Source organism: Falco peregrinus, chromosome 7 (genome assembly GCF_023634155.1).
Source record: "Falco peregrinus isolate bFalPer1 chromosome 7, bFalPer1.pri, whole genome shotgun sequence".
Classification (NCBI taxonomy): Eukaryota; Metazoa; Chordata; class Aves; order Falconiformes; family Falconidae; genus Falco; species Falco peregrinus.
In genome coordinates this window covers 49,376,706-49,396,205 of record NC_073727.1, presented here as the reverse complement: position 1 = coordinate 49,396,205, position 19,500 = coordinate 49,376,706, and the positions used below count along the sequence as shown (strand labels likewise).

Below are 19,500 nucleotides of genomic sequence, written 5' to 3'. Positions count from 1 at the left end.
AGCCAAGGGCTCTGCAGAGCTGGTGTCCTGGGTTCAGCTGGGACAGAGTTAATTATCTCCTTGGTGGCTGGTGCAGCGCTGTGTTTTAGATTTGGTGTGAGAACACTGTTGGTGGCACACTGATGGGTTTGGCTCTGGCTGGGTCATGTTTATACTCAGTCAAGGACTTTCCAGGTTCTGGGGCCCTGCCAGCGAGAGGGCTGGAGGGGCACGGGGAATTGGGAGGGGACACAGCCAGGACAGCTGACCCCAGCTGGCCAAAGGGATACTCCATACCATGGGACGTCATGCTGAGTATATAAACTGGGGGAAGAGGAAGGAAGGGGGCGGGGGGACATTCAGCATTATGGCATTTGTCTTCCCAAGTAACGGTTACGGGTGATGGAGCCCGGCTTTCCTGGGGATGGCTGAACCCCTGCCTGCCCATGGGAAGTGGTGAATGAATTCCTTGTTTTGCTTTGCTTGTGTGTGGCTTTTACTTTACCTGTTAAACTGTCTTTATCTCACGAGCTTTCTCACTTTTACTTTCGTATTCCTCTCCCCCATCCCACTGTGGGGAGAGTGGGTGAGCAGCTGCTGTGGGGCTTAGCTGCCAGCTGGGGTTAAACCACAACAGTCTATGAGAGATTTTCCACCGGTTGTTCCAGACTTTGGACGAGATGTCTTACAGCCTTATTGCAAGACTAAAGAAGATAGAGGATCTTTATTGCAGGACATGTATCTAAATATCTGAAGTGCAAACATAAAACATCTTCCAGTTGTATTAAGAGAGGTTATCTGAGCTATCAGACTCAGTATTTGCTTCTCTGTTTTGGGGAACTGTTTTTGTACTGTTTTACAGGTTTTCTGGTTCGCGAAAATCTTGCAATTCACTTGTAAGTCTTCAAGTTATAACCTTGCAAAGTATAACAACATCAGTGCCAAAATTAATTTCCAGCCCTGTAAAAGCAAACTAATGTGTGATGCAGACAATGCACTGAGGTAAACACTTCGGTGTAAGGATGTCACTTATATGATTCATGCTTTGAGTAGTAACATAAAGGAGGCTGTACACAGTGTTAGCAAGGCAGATGTCATTACACTGTTTTCTTGCGTATTAAAAGTTTAAAAGAAAGTAAAACTTCAAGCATTGTCTTAACCTGTGTTTTAGTGGAGTTATACTTGCTTCTGACTTTGTTACCCTACCTGGTCCGTTCTGGTTTCTGCAGTCATGCTCTTCAGTTAAGGATTGAGTTCAAGAGAGAATTGGGAGAGTCTTGGAGAGTGGTGGGACAGGATTCAGACTCTCTGAGAATCGAAGGAGGGAAGTGCTGATGTCTGAGGTGGCCTGGAGTGAGCTGACTCTACCTTCACTGAAGAGGTGGGTTTCACATTGGAAACACTCTCTTCATGAAAATACCAGAAAGAACCCATCCTCCTGATTAATGGGGATGAATGGGTGTTGAGTAGAAATAAAAGGAATCGGTGACAGACAAGCTACACAGGCTGGTAGCTGGACTGAACTATTTGAAAGTGTGGAAGGGAAAAACATTGATTTTTTTTCACTTGTAGTTAAAAACACAGTGTTTCCTGATGCATATGGACTTTGTGAAAATTATTTTTCTGTGATCATCATAAAAAAAGCATTGGAATGGAATAACTATATGTAACAGAAAGCATCTTTCAGTTGCAACAAAGTGTAGTGGGAAAACCCAGTTTGAAAATAGTAATTTGACAGGTAAATGGGTCAAACAAATCTTTTTGTTTTGGAAATCTTTGCCTTACTGTTTCTAGAAGTCTCATAAATTAAAGTACTCTCTGTCTTTCTTGACTGTCATTTTAATTGCAAGGAGGAGATAAAAGCTGACAGGAATGCAGAAATGTTAATAAACAACATCTATGGTGAACACACCCTTTCAAATATGCAGTCAGAGGAATATGCCCTTTATAAGTCATGAAATAGAAAGCTAGATTATGCAGAATAAATAAAGTGTTTTGTTCTGGGGTGACTAAGTCAAACTTGCAAATGACCCAAAACTTTGCTGTCTGCTGGAAATTCAATGTCTGAGCTGGCTGGTCACAGCATTACCATCTTTTTAAAGATGCTCAACACAATGAAGGGACGCTTGATTCCAATTAGTCTGTTATTAGTGATGACTGATCTCCATCCTCCCCGGATGAAAGGTGGAAGAAGCTCAGAGGAATCCCACTGCTGGACCACCACATGTGTAGGAGGGGTTTGTGCAAGTCTCTTCCGCGAGGAAATCAGCTCAGCTTCCAGAGGACAGTCACCTGCTCCCACACATGGTCATGAGAACAAATCGTTTCTAACTCTCCCCAGACTCCTGGTGTTCACACCTATGCTCCTGTGAATATGGCTTCATGATTCTATGATGTTGCAAAGTACAAGAAATCTGAGTTGCAAAAGGTGGTGTTAACCCTGTGCAGATTAACTATATTATCACAGATACGATGAAAGAACCAACAGAAACAAGTTTCATTACTGCATATATTTAGGATCACTGCCCTGCGGTGGTACAGGCAGATTGCTTGGTGCGACCATGGGTGTAATGGTACTTGTGAGAATGGGCTGGTAAATGACTGTTACTCTCTTGCTTAGTATTCCCCTGGAAACAAACAAACTCCCCAAACAAACTAACAGTAAATAAAATACAAGCGGATGGATGTGTCTTCAGGAAAAGAAAAAAAAAAAAAAAGAAGAGAGGAAACAGTGATGCCTCATCGCTTTTTAACAGAAACCAAGGCCAAACTCCCACTAGCTCCATGGGACTTAGATGCCTTTAATCTAAGTCACAATAATAGATGAGGTAGTGTATTACATCCAAAATGTGGTGAAACATCAAGATGTGGTCTTTAGACTGATGGGGTCAATTTTTTCCATGTCTAGAGGGAAGGCAGCTGTGACTGAAGGAGACAGGCACAGTAAATGGCAGTGCACAGCAGGGGCTTCAGCTCTTCCCCTGCTGTGTGTGAATCAGTGTGAGGACCTTATCCAAAGCCTGCCAGACTTCTGAGAGCCTTTGACTTTGCTGTGTCTTAAATCAGACCTTACATGCATCATTTATCTTATTTGCCAGAGGTACTGCGTCTGTGCTTTTTCCAGCAGAAACAATTAACCTGACTAATATGCTGGCTTTTTCTTTTACTAGTGTGCCATGTTTGGGTCAGTCTGTTTTCAAGGGATCTTCCCGTACTTCCTCCTGAACACATCAGTGGTACTGGTGGGTAGTTGCAAATTGCTGTTATAGTAAAGGGCAGAGCTGATGGACAATGTCACGATACAAAGATTTTCTTTGGAATTTTCAAAAGGCCATGGCTTTGGTCAGTAGTGACTGGGGGAGAGGTACCATGTCAGTCATGCTGAACCATTCCACCACGGTTTTGCTTTCAGAGAAACTCCCGAATACTTTTGGCTCCTCCACGATTTATGGAGCTGAACTTTCCAGCTTGCAAGTGGCAGGTGAAGCAGGTTATCTCAGCTACTAGAAACAAATCTGCCCTGCAATTTATGTGAGGTGTTTGCTTAGTGATCACATGGACTTTCAAATCAAATCCACACTCTGCAGGGGAACAAGGACACCAGTGTTTGATCTTCAGAGTGAATTTCATGAGTTGAGTTTGATGAGATGCTTGCCAAGGTTGACTCTGAGCAAAGAAAGATCTCTGCAAAGAATCCAAACCCATTTGGTTTGTTAAAAACCAGTTCATTAAAACAGAAAAAAGAAAAAAGTCCCGTTCTGTTTTTAGCTGTCAGTGTGTAGGAGCTCTCTTAGACGTGTCTTCCAACTTGCATTACTTGGAAGAGAGGATTCAGACCAGCTGCCTACTTTTATTCACAGCTCATCTCAGCAAGCAAGGGCTCATCTGATATAACATAAAGTGGATGACAGAAGCTGGGACTTATGTATAGCAGAGCAAATGGTCCTGTGACAGGAGGTAAAAGAGAAGGAATAATTCTGTATGCTTCAGTTCTGTGAAATCTTGTCCAGCTTCACAGCAGTGAAAGACTGGAAGAAGAGGTGAGACCCTCAGCTGAAGATACAAGCTGTATTTGACATTTCTTGGTGCCAAGGTATTGTTGTCATGTTAGCCATAGAAAGGATGCAGAGCAGTGTATAGTCCAGGTGAAACCTGTAATCTCTGAGTTCACAGAGATATATAAGTAATGGTGTTAAACTGGAGAACCTCTTCCAGTCTTCTGATCCCTTGCATCTGTCAAATCCAGCAGTCCTGTGGCTTGAGCCACCTACATGCTCATTGTATGGAGTTCAAATATCCTTTCTTGGGGACTTTGAAGAGAACAGTTCAAAAAGAGCTTAGTCTCAAGCTATTTTTCCTTGCCATAATTGCTTCTATGGGAATTTCTCTGCTTGAGATCTGCTCTGTCCCTGTCCTTTCCCTGTCCTGGGTTTATGAAACCTCAGTTTTTCAGAGACCACCAGCACTTGTTAAAATGCTGAAGCAGCAAAGGGAATCCCTCTTTCAATGCCTAGGTACCCCTTTTACTAACTGTTACTGTAAACTAGAAGCTACCCATTCCTCCCAGTTGAAGTCTGGTGCTTTACGGTGGGTTAATAGAAGAATCAATTGTGAGGGGGGAAGAATCACTGCAAGGCTTTTTTTTTTTCTTTTTTTTTTTTTTTTTTCCCCTGGGGAAAGAAAGGAAAGAGAAACAGATGATTAATCTTCTGTTTCTTGATGGTTCAAGTATCCTTTTATGTATGTGTCATATGTCTAAATATTCAGGGTCACCAGTGACCTTGGTCTAGCTGAAGTGTCTAGATGCATTCAATCCTCTTGTCTTTCTGGGCTTTCCTAGGTCTATGCTTTATTTTTGCTTTTTGGGGACAAGTGATATGAATACAGTAACAAAGACAAAGGATTTTTTTTTTTCTGTATATGGTTCCTATAGTCCTTACAAAGACCTGCCTGTGTCTTTTGTGGGTGTTTTTGCTGGGTAGCATATAAAACATATTTTATGTGGAAACAAAATGTACCCAAACATCTTTCAGTCCACTCCCTGCATTATCAAGATTTATAGAAATCTTATTTTGAAGCAAACTGATTAAGATGGAAGCAGTTACAGCACAATATTTATTGAACCATTATAGAGCCAAATATTACTTCATAAACCAGGAATAAGCAAATATTCACTGGTTAAGGGATAGAAACTTTTACAGAATTTAATTGAGCAGGAGTCATCTCAGGCAGTCCCCACTCAACAGCACTCAGCATCTGTACTCTGTATATCAAATGCCTACCACACTATGTATGATTAGGAGACGAAAACTTCGTAAGTCAAAACTGGGGGCTATATTTTAAAATCTTTGGTGCCTATTTTCTTAGGTTGCTGTCACTGTCTGCACATCCACACCCTTGAAAGGTCTACAGATACATGCTCTGACCCCTGCTTGTGCAAGACAGGGGCAAGATTTAGGATCCTGTTCTTACAGATGCTGATAAGATTGGGTGAGGGAACTGCTCATGAATAAAAATATGCATGCACATAACATCTGTTAGGAATATTGCCAAGAACTCTACAGATTTCTACCAAAAGCAAAGTCATAGGCATATTAGCTCTCTGAAGTCTAAGCACACCAGTACTCAGTCTGTGACTTGTTTCTTGCTGCTTTTATTATACCATTCTTGCTGCTGCAATTACAGCATTCATTTCCACGGATGACTTCCAATCTGGGTCTTGATTTAGCAACACATTTAAGCAGTACTACAGGACAGAAGGTGAAGGTGATGATGCATCTGTAAGGACTAACAATTTTTTAATTAATAACCTAATGATAGGGTGTTGTAAAAAAAGTAGAAAGAACGCCACAGCCAGTCTTGTACTGACATTTAATAACAGATGTGTTGTGTAATCCACAGGAGGTAATTTTTCAGATTTGCTCAGTGTGGGTGAGGTCTTGACTGGAGCACTGTGTCTGCTTTGGGGCCATGGACTTCATGAAGCATAGAAACTAACTGGAGAAGAGCCAGAGGAAAGCAACAAGGATGATGAGATGTTTGGAACACATGACCTGTCAGGAAAGGTTCAAGGAACTGGTGTGTTGGGGTTTTTTTGATCTAGAAAGGAAGGATCCTAATATGGGAGATAATGAAAGACTGACAGTACTTAAAACATTACTATGAAAGACTATGATGAATTGTGCCCATAAGGATACGGGAATGACTGGTTTAATTTATGACAAAAGTGATTCAGGTTAGTCATTAGGAAATACCATTTACTGTTAGGAAAATCCAGTACTGGAGGAGAACACCGAGAAAGACCTGTTACTTTTGTGACTGGAGATTAAGGACAGACCAGACTTACATCTGACAGGAAAGGCCAAGATATAGTTATCTTGCCTGTGTGCATGGGGTGGGGAAGGTGTTCTCCTGAGATCCTTTCCAGCCCTGTATTTCTGTGATTTATGGTCTCTATATGACTTATATCTCTGTCAAACCAGGGCCCTAGAGTACCACCAGGTCCTAGACATCAAAGGCTTCTTTTGGAAAGATTCATAGGCTGGCCAAGCGTCAAACATTTTTCTGTCCTCTGAGGAGAAGACCTCTCTCTGGCTGTCACTCCAGTCTCTGAGCTACAGCTGACGGTTCTTTGCCTTGCTCATTAGTCACTCAGCTGAACTGGACCTGTGGCAGCATGGCAAGAGAGCAGGCAGTTTCTGGAAAAGTTTTGCCAAGGAAGTTTTAATGAACCCAGGATTTCCCTTCCCACCGTCTTCCCACCCTGTCTTGCACTGTTCTTGCCAGGGGCCTGGCGCTGGAACACCCTTCAGGAATGCTGTGCAAGAGGCAGGAAAATGCTCGGTAGTCAGATGTGTAACCAAAAGGTAAAAGGTGAGGTTTCAGACAATATGGATGTGGAACAAGTGTTGTCCCAGCAAAAAAAAACTGAGCACAACAAACTTGTCTTTCTTTCACACCTGGTGAAGTTGGCCTAGAGGGGCCCCATGTTTACTTTTAGAGAGGGAGGAGTGATGACTGGTGGCACATAATCAGGAGTGCTGTGTTAGCATCCATGCTTCCTCCTACCAGTGCCAGCAAAGTCAAGAGATGAGAGAAGGGGAAGGGCCCTTGACTCCAGATGTGACTCAGACGTATTCTCTACTGGGTTTTTTGTGAATGCTGTTACTGGTGTTCTGCCTTGGACTTTTAAGGGGACTGTCTTTTCTGATGTATGTACTTCTGTGTGGTGTGTCTCTCTGGATGCAGCACCGACTGCTGACCTTGGCCTTATGTACACTGTTGTCCCACCCTGGTTGGCCAGTGAAGGTCCCAGCAGTGGCGTGCTCAGCTGGTGACAGCTGTGAAGGTCTGCGTGATCACAGGGAAGTGCTGGTATGGAAGTTAAGATTAAAAAGGAAGAAGGCAAATGTTAAATACCTGTAATAGATGTGCTGCCATGATGGTGATACAGATACCATCAACCTGTAAAATACACAACAGGCTTCTCCTAGTTGTTGATTTTTTTCTTTCTCCAAATTTCTTTTCTCTTGATGTTGCCTTTGACCTATTCTGGGATCTGAAATCCCGTCTGGCCACTGAAGGCCAACCCAAACTCTTCACCATAAATATTTCCAACCCATGGTTTGTCAGGTAGCAGTATCCCCACTGTCGTTCAAGAACTGCAGTTTGCTCTCACCCTCTCTCTCTTTGTCCTCTCCTTTCACCACATACCACCAACAGGCTTGTGTCAGTAAAGTTTGGTAACTCTAGGAAGCCTTCTTTCCAACAAAATGTCAACCATGTCAAAACAAGTTTCTCCACAAGTCCTCTCCTTCTTAGGTCTGTAGGAAGTGCTCACACTTGGCTCATGGACGCCCTGGTGCATAGGACGCCTGCATGACTGTCAGCACATTGACCGGTGCCAAGCGCAGCAATGACATGTTGGACGAGGTAGATTTCATACTGTCAAACTGTGCTAGTGCTGGACCAACTAAAAATTATTTTTGGGAAACTGAGAAATGTAGAAGTGTCAGAGTAGGCACTCTACACCCAGTGCAACATGGAAGAGACTCTGGGCACTGTTATCCATCTGCATCTTGTAAGAAATTTGGACTGCTCCTGCCTAAACTTCCAGGGACTGCCTGTAAGAATAAGGGAAGAGAAATCTTTAACCTTGTGTGTTCTACATTTGAATCAGATCCTTGGTTGCATATTAGATTATGTCATACTGGGTCCAAACAGCATCCCAAGCACCTTGTAAGAGGTGCACCACAGCAGCATGGTTGTTTTTGTTTTTTTTTTTAACTTGTCTCCAGCTCCAGGTCTATTGAAAGTTTGGATGTACCTAGAGGCTTTCCAGCGACCAGCCAGCAACTCTCAGTCACTCACCAAGCAGATTCTCTTTCTCTCCTACAGCTCCAATGGGGCTGAGTACAATAGCAGTCTCCCAGCTGGAGCTGACTCTCTAAGAAAGACCTGACACCTGGAAGTGTTGAACAGCAGCCTCTTCAGGAATGGAGAAAGTCAACAAACCAAATACATCCTGACCTCAACCTTGCAGCCATAAGGCTCCAAGAAATCCCAGCCACTTCTCCAGCCGGACATCACAGGGCAGCAGATACCGACACAGTGGGGTCAGCAGCTCCCAGGCTGTCCGATGCTGAGTCCATGGGAGATGGAGGTGGGTAACAGAGCAGGAACCCTGGTACAGCTCTGCAAGAGGGCAGAGGGGCCTGCCTCCACGCAGGAAAGATTAATGGGAATCTTCTCTTGTTCAGAAGAAAAGGATGGGCTTCATTTCAGATCTCTATCAGAAGGTCTGCTCCAAAAGGTGCAGAGCAGCTGATGGAGAAGTGCAGGCTATGTGACCATGCGGAGCGGGGCAGCTGCAGTATGGGTGACATGCAGAGCACCTTGCCTCAGCACCACGTGTGCCCGTGCTCCTGGCAGCCCAGCGAGCCAGTGTGTGGTCGGGCCCCCCAGATCAGGGCCCAGCAACACCCCCCATCACAGTCTGTGAGCCTTGTGTTTTAGGTGTCTCCAGTGCCCTACTTTGGGCAGCTGCAGGACTGTACTTCCTAATGCTTAGGAGAAGTCCACCTCCTCAGTTCCCCACGGATCCTTCTCCCCAGGCTCACCCCTGTATGCAGTGTGCAGGCAGCTCACTTGCAGCAAGGTGCTTCCACAGAGTCCCAGCAAGTCACTGGGATAGCCTTTGGGGTGCTGATGGGTTCATTTCTTCTCTTGCCACCATGCTGGATGGTGTCCTTACTTCTTCGCAGCCTGCTCAGTGGTCTCCAGAGAGCTGAAGCTCCTGCAGTTGCAGGACCCTAAGTTCCCAAAAGTCTAACTTCTTTCCCAGTTCCCCTAGAGAGGGGATCCTGGAGCTTCTAGACTGCCAGTTCCCAGTTCCCAGTTAAGTCTTGGTGATAGTGAACTGGGAGACTGCAAGCCATAGGACCTGGACTTAAACCTGCCTAAGTTACTTGGATAGTCCAGGTTTCCCCTGCTCCACTGAAAGTCACCAGGTAGAATGATCAGGGTCTGGAAGTCCTAAAAATACAGACTTTTGGCTCCTGTGCCAGCTGGCATGCCACACCAACAGCATGGGTGCCCATTTTGGGACAGTTGACTAGGTAGGGGACCCTGGAGCTGAGGACATAAGAGCCTCCAGGCTGTGCCCAAGGCCTGGGGCAGCTGAAAATTCCAGCCTCACTAAGGCAGAGGTACTGGTTCCCCTGGAGCTCAGCCATCAGCAGCAATGTCAGGCAGCGGGGCAGGGGCAGCATCTCCCCATTGCTGCCCAGCACAGACCTCGGTGCAGTCTGGCAGCCCCCTGGGGTAGGACACCCCACCAGTGGCAGGCAGCTTGTGACTGTGAGGTGCTGAGAGCAGTTAATTCCTCGGGTCCGGCAGAAATGCTGTGAGAGCATGTCTGGGGTCCTGCAGCCCCCCAGATGTTTGCCCCCTGCCACATCAGCCAGGGCACACACCTTGCCAGGTGCCCAGGTTGGTGTGCAGCCTGCACAAAGAACTGCTTCTGTCATGAACCAGACCTTTTGACCTCCTTTTCTTGTGTATAAAGTGATCCTGTAGAGAGGACCTGTATATAGGCTATTCCATATATAAAATCATAAAATTTTACAATCCCTCCTTAACCTTTTCTTTTTGAAGCCATAGAATTATTTTTCTGTAGGTAAGACAGGACATTCAAAATCACTAGGGAGGTGGGAGATTCAAAAAAGTGTGGGCAAAAAAAAGGGTCTTTCAAATTAGATTCAGGAAAGGGCTATGCATTTTCCATGAGACAGGTTGTAAAGGGACTGGGACATAAAACAAAAGCCAAGCCAAATAATGAGAGCAACGTAACCAGTGAAACAATGGGAAAATTATTTAGCAATATACACAGCCCTGGAACAGCCGCACTGTAAGTTAGGCATGTACACCAAATGTATTTTGGGCTGCTAGTGCCAGATAACTCGGCTAACCCTCTGAAAACTAACTCAGACACAGCATGCTTACATTTCCCTCTCAACAACAGCTTGTGAGGCAATCACTGCGAGGGGATATGCAACACTTATTTATTTCAAACAACCACTCATGCAAAACAGCTTGGACTCTGTGATCCTAACCAGATGCTCTCCAGTAATCCCACATGCAAGGTGCACTGTGCAGCTTCCACGTGCATCCCTGGAGCGGCATGTCCTGCTCTCCTACAGCTCTATACCACACACCATCGACCGCCAACAACCCTGTCCAGTAACTTCATCTGTCTCCTGAGCATCACCCCTCACAAGTCAGCCAGTACAGGATGATTTCTGTTGTAGCACAAGAAAATCTGTTCATGCTCTCTCAGAAACGATACCCTTGCTTGCTGGTAAAATAAAGCTATGACCAAATCGCACTTCTACAGCAGATGCATTAGCCTTCCCTTTGACCCAAGTGTTCCTCATTGTGCCAGGTTCCCCCCTCGAACTGAAATCTGCTTGCTGCAGTGGCTGTGGGGAGAAGAGGTACCACAAAACCAGTTAAGTCTACCTGATTCACAGATGTTCCTTGCTCTTGCCTGGACCTTCAGGGATGTTTTAGCTCAGGGCGTGCCTGTGCTGATGTAAACTGGACTTAGGGATGCCTTTGAAGGCTGAAATCATAAGGGATGAAGAAATCTGGGGGAAACAGCCATGCTGAAGGGCTTGGCTTCTCTGCCATTATGTGAAGGTGACTGACATAACTTGTGTGAAAGCTTTAAGAGCAGCCCACATTTCCGTTTGGATTATTTCCTTGGCAGCGCTAGAAGATTATTTTATGTCTTTGAAGGATCTACAAGCAGAAGAATGCTGACAACAAGTGCTCTGATTTTTCTGTCTTTTTCTCCATGTCTGGGAAGAAGAGAGTTTTAGTATTTTCTTTCCAGTTTCCCACAGTAGACCCTTGGAAAGGCTATGTCATCCTGGGTCTGGAGAGCAGTGCAGCATGTGGAGCCATCCCCAGCACAGAACATGCCAGAGGGGCATTCTGCTTCCTTGCAGCTAGCGGGGAACAACAGGAGCACCATGTTTCCTCTGTGCAATAAAATTATTCCTCCTTTTCATCAGGTACTTCTCTGCACTTGATACCCAGAGTCTGCTGGCTCCCACAAGCATGTCCTTCACGTGATTTGCTGTTTCTGTTTCAGAAAGTAAAGTATTCAGGATGGTTTTTGAATGAGTGAAATTTTTTCTTGGAGGAATGTTCCTACCACAGCCACCAAAATCTGCTCTCCTAAGTACTTTGATGAGAAAGCAAGTAATTTAGGTGAAGAGAAGGCATTTTTACATATCTAATCACTGTTGTGTCTCAGCTGAGAGACAGGGCATCAAACGTCACTGATAGGGTTTTGATTTACATTTATGATTTTTCTGTATCATGTTCATGCTTTGGAATAGCAGGGTCATGAGCTGAAATATGATGTGTGAGTACGTGTGCATGTGTGAAAGAGAGAAAAAGAGAGGGGAAGGCATCAGAAACTTCAAGTAAAAGAAGCATTTTTAAATCTTCAACTTCACCCAGCCTGAACGTTAGGACAGATCATTAGAAAACAATTTTTCTATTCTGTAGCAATTTTCTTTTTTGTTTTGTTTTGTTTTGACAGCTAATAGCTCTGCTTGCCAGCACACAATGAAATCAGCTGGTGTTTGTGCTGTTAAAAATGAAAGGGTTTCCTATTATTCCATTGATTTCATTATATTAGATTAAGAAATCATGTGGTTGGCTACCAGTGACATGAGCTCAGAGTACACTGAGCAATGATTCATGCTGTTGCATGCTGAATCTGCTAGGGAAGCTGGTCACCAAAGAGACAAACATGGACCCTTTATTTGAATTTTCTGGGCTGGGATCAAGGTCTTGTCCCAGAGAAGTCCCGAGTCTTACTGCAGCTTTGGGGTGCCATTGTAGCCTGTGCAAGTCTGAATAACTGAATAGTCCTGACTGTTAGACTGAAATAAGTTCTGCTGAAGCAGGAGAAGTGGGAATCCTGGACCAGGGTCCTGCCAGAGCAGCACACACCTTGGCAAGCATTTACATTTGCTCAGCATTTCGACGCCTGCTCTGCACCCCTGGGAACTGTCTAGTTGGCTTTATTTTAAAAGAAACAGGAAAAAGTTATGCACTGCAAGAGTCATGAAGAGGTGTGAGGAGCCAGCTTGTCCCTAAAGGTTGATTTTGGACACTGAGTTCAAGAAGTCACATTTGGACTTGCCCAGACCTATTAGACTTTGCCTGTATTTCAGGATTGGCCTCTGCCATAAACACTGTGGCATTTTAATTATTTCAGAAGCAGACTGTTAGGGACAAGTTTAGGTGCTCACTGCTTTGCCACCACTTGTCACGTACTGGGTCACAACCAGCAAGCTCTACAGAAGGTCCACAAATCCCACCCTCCTGTCTCTCCAAAACTTTTCCCCCAAACTGAATCAGGGCTCCATAGTTTTGATTTGTGCCTCATTTTTCATTATTCTTTTTATTCATTATTTTGAAATGATTTGCAATGAAATAATTATTCATTATTCTTACACTTATTTTACACTTACACAGAATTACACTTGTTTTCTCCAGGATGCTCCACTGAGCCTGTCTACCAGACGTATACAATGTGGAAAAAAGATGCAAGATGAAAATTTGCATATAATGTATTCCATGGGCTAAGCAGGAGATAAAAGACATTAGGAAGCCCAAACTTTGCATTTGTTCTCATGCTGACATTTGGCTTTGCCCTATATTAGGATCAGTTAGTTTGTGGGGATCACGAAGGCAAATTACCTGTGTTGGCATTTTAGTTTGTGTTTGGTACCAGAGGGCAGTGCTGACATCCAGGACCTCCATAGGCTGGGGAATAGGCTGGGAGGTCCCTCATTAAGTTCAACAAAGGGAAAGCGCAAAGTCCTGCCCTAGGGAGGAACAAGCTCAGGCACCTGCAAAGGCTGGGGGCTGACCATTTGCACCTCTGCTTTGGTCCACCATTGCATTGGTGGGCAATGAGTTGATCATGAAATGTGCCCTTGCAGCAAAGAAGACTAAAGGCTTGCTGGGATGCCTTAGGAGGCTGGTCCACTGCGGGCACAGGTTGTCCAGACAGCCTGTGGAGCCTCTGTCTTCAGAGATCTTAAAGACTGCACGTGGCCGTGAGCAACTTGCTCCATCTGACTGTGCTCTGAGCTGGGGATTGATTAGGTGATCTCCAGAGGAGCCTTCCAGGCTCTGCCATTGTCTAAGTCTGTGGTTATTGCAAACCCATAGCAATGATGTTGGTGCAGCTACAATTGTGCCTCTGCAGGTGAGTTCATGATGACATTCATAAAACACGCAGCATGGAAAAAAAGTATTCGTGCATATCAGGTCAGGATTTAATTTAGGAGTTTCCGGGAAGTAACAGCACAGGGCAAAAAGCATGGCAACAAGGGTATTGCTGCTTCAAGTCACACCTGAGTTGAATTTCTGCCTGCCTAGATACCACTGATTATCTCACATGGCACTTGTAGAGGAGTGATGGGCATCACATTTTGGTGGGACTGAAAGTAATTAAATTCTGTGGAAAGGCTAACTCAGGCCTGGCTTATCTGAGGTGGAGCAGGGTCCTGGAAATGACACTTCTGGAGGAGGACTGCAGGACTACAGAGGATAGCGGTCCCAGCAGATTTTGCAGAGTTTCCACTGTGGCAAGAAAGGCTAATATTAATCTAAACTAAATCTCCTACTTTTATACCCCTCCAGGTCCCATTTATTGTCCCTGTGGATGACACTAAATCAATCAGGGCTATAAAGATAAATCAAATGTTTTCTGTCTGCCCTTCCTTTGCTCAAACGTGTTTGGATGACAAATGAAGAGAAGGTGAGGTTATCTGAAGATACCAGACAAACAGGCTCATCTTGAAAGATGGCATAGAAAATTGTTAGAGGTTCTGACAAAACTCAGATACCTGGAGGAAAGGACACACAAGGCAGTCAAGTACAGGAGCAAATCCCTTACTGTGAGTGTCTTCAGGCTTGGTAAATTTAGCATAGCTTAACAACAAGGAAAGCAGTCTGAAAAATAGCTTGCTTATAGCCTGTGAATTCCTGCTCGGGGATAAAATCCAGGGCTGTGAAGGGTTATTTAATCCTGTTGAATAACAGGAACTGAAGGCTGGACACCGAAGGCAAACAAATTCAAACAGAAAACAAGGCCTGAGGGGAAAGGCAGCCACATGAGAAGTTCTTGCTGTTCCCTCCTTGAAGCCATGGGTCTCCTCTGGACAGGTGAGGGGGGTATGGGTGGAGGAGAAAGACACCTGGCCAACAGCTCGGTGCCAGTGCTGGGGCTAGAAGTGTTTTGGCCAGGTTTGTCCTTCCCCCGTGGCATTACCTCCTCACTGCCTCCCCCCACAGAGACTAACCTCCCCTTCCACTGAAGAAGGACATTGAGCATCCACCTGGATGCCACACAGCGATGCCAGCCGGCAGCACCCCTGCTCAGGCAGTACCCTGCTGTGGCTCAGCTTGTGCCACCTCTGAGCAGAGCCAAGGACCTGCCACTTGACCTCCAGGTCTGACCCAGACTCTGTCCCATGGGTCCAGCGTGGATGTGCCTCATGCCTGACCCCATGGTGCTGCTGTGCCGTGAAAAGTGCCGCGGGGCGCAGCCCTCCTGGCCTCACTCCCTGGCTCTTGCTCGGAAATGAACCCGAAGCCATTGCAGCCTTGCCCTCTACAACCTCTGTTGTTAATAAATTTGCATTTATACTAAGTGCAAATAGTTAATTTACTGGCTGGGCTAGGTGAGCTGGGTATTTTGGTAGGTCCTGCAGGAACCTTAGGCAGTATGGGTGCTTTGGCTGTACAACCCTTACATAATTAGGAATGTTTCTGTACTGTGTTTTTACACATGGATCTACTCTCATATGCATCTGGCAATTAGTTTACTCCCAAGAATGTGAAGTAATTTTTGGCCTCTAAACTGGAGGCGTGAATGTCTGGGTTTTAACTCTTTGCTGCCACTGGGGATGCTACATGTACCTCTGAAAGGAAAGAAACAGTTCCCCATTTGCTCTAGCAATAGCTGAAGGGAGAAGGTTCTGGGACCTATAGTAGTGACTGACTTACTTGTTACTATTGGAAAGGCTTTTTCATGGTAACGGATTTCAGAACTTAACAGATCACTTTAATTCAAGCCTTTTGCTATTTTAAAGTAGGCAGGACAGGATTCTGGATAAACCATAGACAGGTTTGGCTGTTCTCTTACTGGTAATGTAGCAGTCATATCCATTTTATATTATGTTTTTCATACATTTTCTCAGTAAAAGAAATTTTGATTTCCACAATCTTTATTTCTGTTAACTTTGGCTGAAGGACCAATATCTTAGTGTCATCTAAAAATGCTTTATTACAATTTTATGTGTTGAAATCAAAAGAAGTTTTATTAGAAGAAGATAAACGCTTGACATGAAGTTGGATCAGCATTTATTAGTGTAAATCCCATGATCTGACTCTCACAGTGCAGGTAGTTTTTCTGTTGCAGAGAAGGATAAGGTTTACATGTACAGGTAATGTGCACAGGAATTCTTTGGCAGCAGGAAGGACATTGCAAATCCTTGCACATTTGAGATCCCATATGTCCATGTATTCAGACAGACAGCTGGATAATTTTCCTATGTGTGAGGAGATTAGAGCAAAAGAGATGAAATGCTGGTGAGCAGATGGTTTGGATATCGGTTTTATGTTCAGCTAGCAGTCTTTAACACAATGCTGCAAAGAGAACCTGAACATGAGACGGTTTCACTGGAGCTGATTTGTAGTGTAAAAAAAAGGGGATTATAATTTTTATCATTCACATTAGGCACAAGATAAAACCAGTAATTTGATTCTGAAGTATGGTCTTTTTGAGTAACAAATGTTCCTGTTTCTGGTGGTCACTGATGTATAACATGTGCTGTAACTGACTGAGTATGGCATTTTCTCTATTCATCTGTTTCCCAAAATAGGATAACTTGTTGCAACTATGTTGTCACCAAATATGTGCCTGTAATGTAAAAAAGAAATCATGCAAAAATGAAAATAATGCATCTTTTTGGCACAAGACCAGAGATCCAAGGTCCTATCTGTCTGTGACTCTTGCCTTTATCCTTGTGAGTGACCTTGATTTTGGGAGAGATGCTGCAGAGGAGGATCTAGCACATGGATGAGAACATAGATCATCAAATTCTTAGTCCTACCCACAGAAACATGGGGGGAGAGACAGAAAGAAGGGGAGACAAACACACTTATTTTCTGCAAATGACCCCCCTAACTCTGTTTCTTCTGTTTCATCATTCTCAACAGTACCCGAAAGGCATAAAGTCATGCCATCCTGACAGGGTGGTATTTGGTACCCTCTTCAAACTTAGATGCATGGTGAGGTGCCAGGCTGTGGAAAGTCATGCCCCCTTAGCACTTTGTATGGCCTGCATCTTTTGCTTTCTTCTTCTCCTTACATGCTCTAATATGACTTACGGTCACATCACAGCTTGGAAAAGCATGCTGCAGCCCATCAAGGTTGCATCCCTGAGGTATTCAGCTGTGCTTGCGTGGCAGCTGGAGGTGTCTGCTACATCTGATAAGGTTACATGGGACTTTACCCTCAACGAGGACAAGATGATAAAGGGTAAACCCCAGTAACTTCACCTCTGCTAACTGCAAGGTTTGGTTTGACACCATCACCATTACAGGACTCCTATTGCAAAGCTCTAATGGCAATGCCAAATCTTTACCATTACAGTCTAACAGTTTTGTGGGTTAATCTTCTGAATCTGCATTCTGTCTGGGGATCATCACTATCTCATATCATCGCAGTCTTCAAACTGGGGCTTTTTCTGAAGCTGAAAGGAGTGCTGGGATTGCTTGTTCTGAGTCCTTCAAGCAGCAGCAGAAAGAGCAGAAGAGCACCTTTCAGCTTTCCTTTACTGATGTTCAGATCTGAACTGTTTGAAGGTAATATGTCAATTATTTTTTTCTTGCCTCTTCTTGTTTCTGCACTCAGACTGAAAAGTGGAGAACAAGCCTCTGACCTTGCTGCAGAAGACTGGGAAGGGAGCAATGCACCTGAGCAAGCCCCTGAGTATGTCAGGAGATACAAGTACTACTGCAGTGCCGGAAAGCACTGGAAAGCAGAGTTCTGTGAATGAAGGTTTTGTGATCTAAATAATCTCTGAGACTGGCAGGACCTTCACAAGGATCAGAGGTCAGACCAAGCAAGGCTAGGTGGTGGAGCTGGTGGGAAGGCTTGTGAGCGCAGCCTTGGGTTCCCAGGGGAGAAATTGCTTCCCTGCTGGCAGGAGCCCTTATACTGTGCAAAGCCACTGGGACACCTGCAGTGTGGATGCAAGAGGTAGGAAAAGAGCAGAGACTTGCTTACTGGTTTTAGCTGTTTGCATCTGGTTGCCAAAACATCTGAGTGTCCATTGCAATTACATACAGGTTGCTAAAACAGAGACCTGGCTAATTCCATGGCTGATATAAGAACTGCTGCACTGATGGTTTGTTGGGACATCTGGATTCTCCCAGAGAAATTAGGAGGATCCAGCATGAATAAACAAGCTGTTAATGCTGTTACACCTGCATCCTCACCGAGAGCAGGCTCCCAGCCCTGTCACTGCCCATGGTCCCTTGTGCTCGACAGAGAGGGCTGCTGTGCAGCATGCACCCTTACCTGCTGCTCGTGGGCTGCTTGCCTGGATGGGTGTATAAGAGGCGCACGATGCGGTGACACTGCCATGGCTGCATGCACTGGGCTGGTAACTGGAGCTTGCATCTGTGCACCAGAAGAGCTCCACAATCCTCTATTCCCACTGTATCACCCAGGCGCTAAGCCTTTGACTCCAGAAAACACCACCAACAGTTGAAGGATCTTCTAGGAATGCCTCCAGGCATGCGGGGCAGATCCAAGTTTCCAAGACCTGCTGCAGCTGACGGCAGAGGTAAGAAATGGGTCCTGCACCCAGTACCTTTGCACCTCTTCCTCCATGTGGGGAGCAGGAGGAAGGGCAGTGGCTGGGGGAGCATCCCTGCTCACCAGCTTCAGCATGGAGATACGGCTTTTTGCCTCATTTGTGCAGTCCCACCACATGTCACCTTGTCCTTGCTTGACCTCACTGGCCAGTGTCTGGGGGGCCTTCCCAGCCCTTTTGTGTGGTGCATACTGTCGACAGCCCGCCTAGGGGAATATCCATCCTTTCAGTGGGGCCATGGGAGTGGTGTAGCTCGGCGTTCGGGGCGATGCATGAACATTTTTGCTGTGGCTGAGAAGACTCCAAAAGTGGGGCAGTGAGATGTCCTGTGGGATAGGTGGGTCCTCAAACATTCCTGGTTTTCCTGAGCAGGCTGGGGTGGTGGATTGCTCCCCTGCTGGTCATCAGGGACTTTCCAGGCTGGAAAGTGACGCAGCTGGAGGTTTTGCATTGCTAGCATCTGTGTAAATTTTACGAATTCATGTCATGACTCCTACAAGTTATTGGAATCCAGTGTGGGAATGTGAGCTAAAGCTGGAGCAATCACCTGGGGCTCCATACTAGCAGTGTTATGAAAAATAAGTACATGGTTCAAAAGCTGATCTCTAATAAATTGTTTCCTATTTTTCAGGCATGTGAAACCATTAGTAAGTGGACTCAGTATGTCCACCAGGCTGAAAAATAAGCCAGGACTGTGTCTTAATTGTACTAAATCATTAAGTACCGGTCACTCCCCCTTGGTTGTAGTGGTTGTTTTTCTGTCAAGAGTCTGTCAAGCTTTTACCTTGGCAGTCATCCAAATGTCACAGTTGTGGATGTGCAACTTGGAGGAAGAGATCACAGCCATAAAAATGTAAGTTGAAAACTGTTACATCTTATAGTCATTTGTGTTTCACATACTGTAAGCTCTTCTGCTCTGCTGGTTTTGTAAATCACTGGACAGGGAAATGCACCATGATGCATGGAAAGTGCACCGTGATTTGTGGTCTCTGTCCTTATCCTCTTGGGGGTGACGCTGGGCTCCTCTGGCAGTGCAGAAGGG

The 19,500-nt window shown here is 45.1% G+C and overlaps 1 long non-coding RNA gene across 3 annotated transcripts; it reads left to right on the top strand.

Annotated features, from left to right (window-relative positions):
* The first annotated feature begins 345 nt into the window (after nucleotides 1-345).
* LOC114014170 (uncharacterized) lies at nucleotides 346-19,306 on the top strand. Of its 3 annotated transcripts, none has more exons than XR_003557577.2 (4): nucleotides 346-435; nucleotides 1,209-1,360; nucleotides 17,492-18,428; nucleotides 19,090-19,306. It is a non-coding gene; the product is annotated as an uncharacterized LOC114014170 (long non-coding RNA). The 3 variants fall into 3 exon arrangements; XR_003557579.2 differs by having other exon boundaries at nucleotides 346-466; XR_003557575.2 differs by lacking the exon at nucleotides 346-435 and having other exon boundaries at nucleotides 475-1,360.
* The last annotated feature ends 194 nt before the right edge of the window (nucleotides 19,307-19,500 follow it).